Raw genomic sequence first — 8,256 nt, 5'->3', positions numbered from 1 at the left:
CTTAAAAAAATATATATATATATTTTAACCTTTATTTAACTAGGCAAGTCAGTTAAGAACAAATTCTTATTTTCAATGACGGCCTAGGAACAGTGGGTTAACTGCCTGTTCAGGGGCAGAACAACAGATTTGTACCTTGTCAGCTCGGGGATTTGAACTTGCAACCTTTCGGTTACTAGTCCCCGGCAGGTACATCTTGAGGTACATCAATATATATTCTGAGATGGCAGGGAAGCGTGGTGTCAGTAGTTGGATGCCTGTATGATATACGAGCAACAAGAAAAATACATGGAAGAGCACAAATGGAACAACCTGGCTTACAGACACAGTATAGCATTTGAAAATATATGTATATGTATATATATATATATATATATATATATATATATATATATGCTAGAAATACACTATCAATCATTGTACCAATCACAGATCAAATCAAGGAACTAGAAAACAAACAAAATACATGCATATTACCGTTCATCACTAGTTTGCTGATAATGGAAGCAGACCTATAGGACAGTGCTGCATTTAAAAATTTGAAACATCTTCAGGGGTCATTTTTGTGGCCAAATGCGATCGAAGTGAGTGAAAAGAATTTCAGTTTATTGCAGAATTAACTGGCTTCCCGTGTGGCGCAGTGGTCTAAGGCACTGCATCTCAGCGCTAGAGGCGTCACTACAAACACCCTGGTTTGATTCCAGGCTGTATCACAACCGGCCATGATTGGGACTCCTAATTGGCCCAGCGTTGTCCGGTTTGGGCTGGTGTAGGCTGTCATTGTAAATAAGAATTTGTTCTTAACTGACTTGACTAGTTAAATAAAATGAAATGGAACTGACCCCAATCCTCTCACCCCAGCTGGTCAGATGATACAAACAGGAAGTAAGTTACAGAACAGTCACAAGGGTCTTGAGAAGTCCTGTTACACACTCACTGTCCATCAAGGCCTAGACAACACAACAAAGGTTTTAATGACAGTGCATGGCTCCCAATATCAGCTACATTTGTATGATTGCCAATATTTTTTACAATAATAACATCACATGACCAGGTCGGTATCTCTATATCCTTTTCGAAGGACCATAGGGATGCTAAACTGATAAGTGAGCCTTTTAAAACATGAACATTTAGATGGAAACCACATCTACAGTCCAACTCCCTTTAGCAGACCAGCTCGAATTAAGCAATGTAATGGCCATGCAGTTATTACCTGCTGCCCATCACTCTCCTGGAAAGAAACCCAATGAATACTGACTGTTAACACGTGAACAAAGAACATCAATTTTAATCACCATCATATTATATTTCGATTTTTTTGTCGGCCTTGGGATTCAAACCAGCAACCCTCCAGTTACTGGCTACCTCTAACTTTGAGGCTGCCCCCATCAACATCATTATCTATTATGAAAATTCTCGCTCTATTGGGTTGCTGTGTAGATAGCTCAGACAGTGGTGTTATAGCAGTGGCAGCCAGAAGGAGAGCAGGGGAGCTCGGCAGAGCTTTCAGAGGCAACCCACCGGTGCAGCATCTGCTCCTGCTCCTGGGTCACAACCACAAGATAAAGCATAACAATCACACTCACTGCAGCCAATCCACAAGGCTCTGCACAATCTGTGTTGAATATGTGCCTCATAACGTTAAATTGGTGTGTTCCCTGGTTACACGTTATAATTACCATTCACTGAAAAGATTTGAAGGCATCTGCAAGCTTGGGATGCATTCTAGAAATAAAATAAAAACATTTTGGCTGAGTTAATTTTTTTAACCTTTATTTAACTAGGCATGTCAGTTAATAAGAACAAATTCTTATTTACAATGACAGCATACACCGGACGACGCTGGGCCAATTGTGCACCGCACTATGGGAATTCCAATCACGGCCGGTTGTAATACAGCCTGGATTTGAACCTGGGTGTCCATAGTGACGCATCAAACACTGAGATGCAGTGTCTTAGACCGCTGTGCCACTCAGGAGCCCCAAGTGTAAAAAAAATATTACATGGCAGCAGATATGGGTTCAAATACATGAGTATTTCTGTTTTTATTATTTAAAGTACTTTATTCTGTGTATTTGAGTGCTTTCAAATACACAGCCCAAAACAAGTAATTTTATTTGAGTATTTGAATGGTTATTTGTAAAAACCAAATAGTATTTGAAAGTATTTTGGGTTAACTGCATGAGAGTGTATTGGAGTACTTTCAAATAGCTTACAAATGTATTTCCAAAAACATTCCATTATTCAACTACTTGTTTTTTCAAATAAAGATGATCTAAATACTTGTTTTGAAATGTATTGAAAAGTAATTGAAATACCAGAAATAGTACTTCACACTGAAAGCTATTCTGTCATGCAGACCTGGGTTCAGAGTGTGACATTTGTTCGACATAAGCTCAGTTTAGACCAAACATTACCTTTTGCACTGATGAGGACATGAGCGTCAGGAGAGACTTCAACAGAAAACGGTCTCCAATGCCCAACATTTTGGGATGATGCTCAGGGACAGTGGCTATGTTGCTTAGGGCAGAGCAGCTGCAGAACTGACATTCAGGAAGAATGTGTGTCAGCTTGATCATTTATTAACAAGCTCACCATGTGACAAAGGAAGCACAAACATTGACCATTGTGCTACATCATTTTGTTCCAACTGTTTCATAAATACAAAACTACCTGCAGCACACTGATACTTAATGTGTTTTATTTTATGCAGCGACATTTGGTTAATGTACAGGAGACCGTGACAGCTGATTTGTTTTTAAACCTGGACCTCATAGTTGGAGGACTGAAACAGAAGTGTCAGGACAGGAATGGCTCCCTCTTGACATAGCACTCATCATCCTCTCTAGAAACAAAGAACAAGGCTAATGCAGGCTGATGCAATGCAAGGTTAATGGACAGGTAAAAGAAGGTACACTTATTATTGGCCAGATATGGAGACATACACTCACTGCCTAGTCTATTAAGTACACCCTGTTCACGAAAATGGATCGCTTCTACAGACAGTAAGTCACGTGGCCGTGGTTTGCTATATAAAGCAGGCAGACAGGCATTCAGTTACTGCTCGATCGAATGTTAGAATTGGAAAAACAAGTGACCTATGCCACTTTGAGTGTGGTCTGATCGTCGTGCCAGATCCAGTACCTAAGAAACGGATGCCCTCCTGGGCTTGTCACGCACAACAGTGTCTAGGGTTTACCAATAATGGTGTGACAAACAAAAAACATCCCGTCAGTGGCAGTACTGTGGGCGAAAAAAGCTCGTTGATGAGACAGGTCGAAGAAGAACGGCAAGAATCGTGCAAGCTAACCGGTAGGCCACAAACAGACAAATAACGGCGCAGTACAACAGTGGTGTGCAGAACGGCATCTCGGTACGCACAACTCGTCGATCCTTGTCACGGATGGGCTATCGCAACAACAAGCGTCTCCAGTGGGCACGCAATCACCAACACTGGACATTTGAAGAGTGGAAGAATATTGCCTGGAATATGACAGCGAGTTCAGTTTACTTGAGTGGCCTGTGCAGTCCCCTGACCTCACCCCAATAAAGCATTTCTGGGATGAGATGGAACAGGCTGCTTCGCAGCATGAACGTACAGCCGTCCAATCTGCAGCAACTGCGTGATGCCATCGCATCAGCATGCACCAACATCCCTGTAGAACATTTCCGACATCTTATAGAATGCCCCGAATAATTCAGGCTGGAGACAAGGGGGGGGGGGGGTCCGACCCGGTACTAGATGGGTTTACCCAATAAACTGGCCGGTGAGTATGTCTAGGAGTGAGTTAGGGGGGTTCACAATTCATGTTGGGACCACAATCTATTCTTGATTTGATCTCGATGTCAACAAACAAGCTGAACACAGTCAACTAATGTGTCATTTAAACTCCAACCATTTTGAACATATTAACACAGCAACAACCCAGGATGTGGCAGCAACCGGAGATATGTATATTATCTACTGGTGGACATATTCCTGTGCAGACCTACCAGACAGTGTGAGGTTTAATAGGGCCCAAACTGCATTATTTAGGATTTGAGGATCATAATGCTTGGCTAAACCCAGTAGTGGAATCACCCAATCAGATGACACGATATCTTCTCTGTTTGAGTCTACAACAAAATTGAAGCAAATTGAGATTACATCTTGTTTGGAAAACAGAGTCATGTTGGGTTAGAATAAAATGTTGACAAAACACAACATCCCACATATGCGCCATGACTTTCACCTTTCACTAACCAGCAAGAAGGAAGGCATATACAGTTGAAGTCAGAAGTTTACATACACTCAATTAGTATTTGGTAGCATTGCCTTTAAATTGTTGAACTTGGGTCAAATGTTTTGGGTAGCCTTCCACAAGCTTCCCACAATAAGTTGAGTGAATTAGGCCCACTCCTCCTGACAGAGCTCTTGTAACTGAGTCAAGTTTGTAGGCATTCTTGCTCAGTTCTGCCCACAAATGTTCTATAGGATTGAGGTCAGGGCTTTGTGATGGCCACTCCCATACCTTGACTTAAGCCATTTTGCCACAACTTTGGAAGTATGCTTGGGGTCATTGTCCATTTGGAAGACCCATTTGCAACCAAGCTTTTACTTCCTGACTGATGTCTTAGAGAGAGACACTATTCTTCCACCAGAAGTGAAAACGCTGTATCAGGCCTAAAGTGAATGCAGTCACAGGCGCCCCTCAAGAATCTCCCATAACTGTTCAGTTGGCATATGACATTGTTTTCATGCTGATCAAACCAGTCAGTGACCACCCGTGCCCTATAGATGGGGGCTTTGTCATCGGATGGAGGCATAGCCATTGTAGCCAAAATAATGGCAAAGATTCTGGCCTACCCAGCATTTTCATACATAACCCTAAGCATGATAGGACGTTAATTGCTTAATTACCTCAGGAACCACACATGTGGAAGCACATAGCCTAGGAGCGGCAGGGTAGCCTAGTGGTTAGAGCGTTGGACTAGTAACTGAAAAGTTACAAGATCAAATCCCTGAGTTGTCAAGGTAAAAATCTGTCATTCTGCCCCTGAACAAGGCAGTTAACCCACTGTTCGTAGGCAATCATTGAAAATAAGAATTTGTTCTTAACTGACTTGCCTAGTTAAATTAAGGTAAAAAAACAAAACTGCTTTCAATGTACTTCGTATCCCTCACTCAAGTGTTTCCTGTATAACATACTGTGTTATAGATAACTATGCTAACCACATGAGTAGATCAGTTTGCAGTAAAATAAAGAAACCTGATCATATTGATTCAACCTGGTCTCAGAACATTTCATATGATGCTGTATGTAAATTCAAGCTACGATATTTTGTATTATATGTTACATTTCGTATGTTATGTATTAATTTGTGGTTGTCCATCACTCATTTCGTATGATATGTTACGAATTCTAACTAGGTGGCTAACGTTAGCTAGCTGGCTAATATTAGCTAGCCTTTTGGGGATAGGAGGCAGCATTTTCACTTTTGGATGAATAGCGTGCCCAGAGTGAACTGCCTCCTACTCTGTCCCAGATGCTAATATATGTATATTATTATTATTAGTATTGGATAGAAAACACTCTGAAGTTTTTAAAACTTTATGAATGATGTCTGTGAGTATAACATAACTCATATGGCAGGCAAAAACCTGAGAAAAATCCAACCAGGAAGTGGGATATCTGAGGTTTGTAGTTTTTCAAAGCTTGGCCTACCGAATACACAGTGTCTATGGAGTCAAGTTGCACTTCCCACGGCTTCCACTAGATGTCAACCGTCTTTAGAAACTGGTTTGAGGATTCTACTATAAAGGAGGGGCTCATGAGACCTGTTTGAGTAAGTGGTCTGGCAGAGTGTCTCAGGCGTGTGATGCGCGCTCCCGACAGAGTTAGCTCTTGTTCCAGTGCTTTTCTTCAGACATAGGAATTCTCTGGTTGGAAGCTTATTGATGTTTTATGTTAAAAACATCCTAAAGATTGATTCCATACATCGTTTGACTTGTTTCTACGACCTGTAACGGAACTTTTCGAATTTTTGTCTGGATGAAGTGCTCGTGCCTCATGAAGATGTATTACTGGGCTGAACACGCTAACAACAAGTGGCTATTTGGACATAAATGATGGACTTTATGGAACTTTATGGAACAAATCAGTCATTTATTGTCGAACTGGGATTCCTGGGAGTGCCTTCTGATGAAGATCATCAAAGGTAAGTGAATATTTATAGTGTTATTTCTAACTTCTGTTGACTCCAAAATGGCGGATATTTCTCTGGCTGGATTGGGCTCTGAGCGCCATTCTCAGATTATGTTTTTTCCGTAAAGTTTTTTTGAAATCTGACACAGCGGTTGCATTAAGGAGAAGTCTACGTTTAATTCTGTGAATAACAGTTGTATCTTTATCAATGTTTATTATGAGTATTTCTGCAAAATCACCGGATGTTTTGGAACAAAACATTACTGCACATAACGCGCCAATATAAACTGAGATTTTTTGGATATAAATATGCACATTATCGAACAAAACATACATGTATTGTGTAAGATGATGTTCTATGAGTGTCATCTGATGAAGATCATCAAAGGTTAGTGATTAATTTTATCTATATTTCTGCTTTTTGTGACTCCTATCTTTGGCTGGAAAAATGGCTGTGTTTTTTTGACTTGGCTATGACCTAACATAATCATATGTTGTGGTTTCGCTGTAAAGCAATTTTAAAAATCGGACACGAAGGTTAGATTAACAAGATGTTTATCTTTCATTTGCTGTATTGGACTTGTTAATGTGTGAAAGTTACATATTTCTAAAAAATATTTTTGAATTTTACGCACTGCCTTTTCAGTGGAATGTTGTCGAGGGGTTCCACTAGCGGAACGCCTGCGCTAGAAAGGCTAGGCTAGTGTTGAGTTTAGGAGTTATGTTAAAGGGATAGCTGAAAGGGTTAATGTTAGAGCTACAGGAAGGATTAGCTAGCATGTTAAGTAGTTGCAAAGTAGCAAGTAGTTGAAAAGTTGCTAATTAGCTAAAATGCTAAAGTTGTCTGTGATGAGATTTGACTTAAAAGCCTGACCATCCACCCTACTTTCATTTGTCTTAAGTAACCATCTGTCTTATGTAACCCTTCGAAACATATCATACTAATTTGAGTATCCCAGATTTACATTTACTATGTATGTCTAGTCTATGAGACCAGGCTGATTGACTGTAAACATGAAATGCACTGACAATAGCACCAGCACGTGATTTTGTAATGTTTGTATTGCCTTGTGTAGTGATCTTGTTCTGTGTAAGCCTGGGACATTATTTTCCTCTGGGAATCAATAAAGTCAAAATCAAAAGTGACAACAGTAGTCCACCAACCTGAGGAGGCCAGTAAAGGCAGCACATTGACAGGAGTTACACTGGACAGTGGGGTCACCAGACTGGAGCAGTTCTAGCAGGGGCACCAGCATCCCAATTCCCTTCTCCTTACTCACTGGAAAACAATAGTACAGTGTTAAATCTTGACACGTGGCAAAGACTGTGTAAGTGTGTAAATACCTTTGTTTCTTAACTACCAAATGAACCAATGACAGAGAGGTGGTCCTCTGTACTTCCAGGGCTGTGTATGGCTCCAGGAGAGCAACAGGTAAAGCAGACTCCACTGCAACAAGAGTCAAGACAGAATGAAAACAATCAATGTCACCAATCATATTCCTATATGGAGTTTTGTTAAGAGCCCAACGCCCAATTCACACGCGTTTTTTGGCGGTATGGTTTTGGAAACACAAGGACCTTCATTTTCAAAAAACAGAAGGTCAAATTGATACACACCTTGATATGGTTAAGGTTAGCGTTCTCACATGGTCATGTCTCCATGTTCCAATGATTGTTTACGGAAAACAAGACCTGTGCTAATTAGCTATCTAGCATGCTCCGACACCTGTGTGTAAGCTAACTCTGGAAGTGTAGTTTCGTTGAATGGAGGCACCCATAGCTGCATGGATTTTGCACAAATGTCACAGTAAGTGTATTTTTTATTTGAAGGATTGTTTCTTGCTGAGGAAAGATAAGGGACATATGTTTCGAAAGCTGCATCGCAAGCGATGATTTACGCTTCTAAATGTTTAAACACAGTGTCGGAGTTGTAGTTCACATGAACCAGTCGTGGTCGAAGCTAAGGCTGAAAACTGCAGGGAGAAGGCAGAAAGCAGCCTCGAGTTTGAGAGCTAAAGTGATGGGATACCTCACTGCACAGCAATGACAAAGCAGATCGACTATTAAACTT

The 8,256-nt window shown here is 40.8% G+C and overlaps 1 pseudogene; it reads right to left on the bottom strand.

The window, feature by feature from the left end:
* Positions 1–1,354: 1,354 nt before the first annotated feature.
* LOC139374449 (uncharacterized) lies at positions 1,355–7,441 on the bottom strand (annotated as a pseudogene).
* Positions 7,442–8,256: the final 815 nt, after the last annotated feature.

The sequence above is a fragment of the Oncorhynchus clarkii genome, chromosome 19 (assembly GCF_045791955.1).
Source record: "Oncorhynchus clarkii lewisi isolate Uvic-CL-2024 chromosome 19, UVic_Ocla_1.0, whole genome shotgun sequence".
NCBI lineage: Eukaryota > Metazoa > Chordata > Actinopteri > Salmoniformes > Salmonidae > Oncorhynchus > Oncorhynchus clarkii.
The sequence above is the reverse complement of the archived record's forward strand: the minus strand, read 5'-3'. Positions and strand labels throughout refer to the sequence as shown.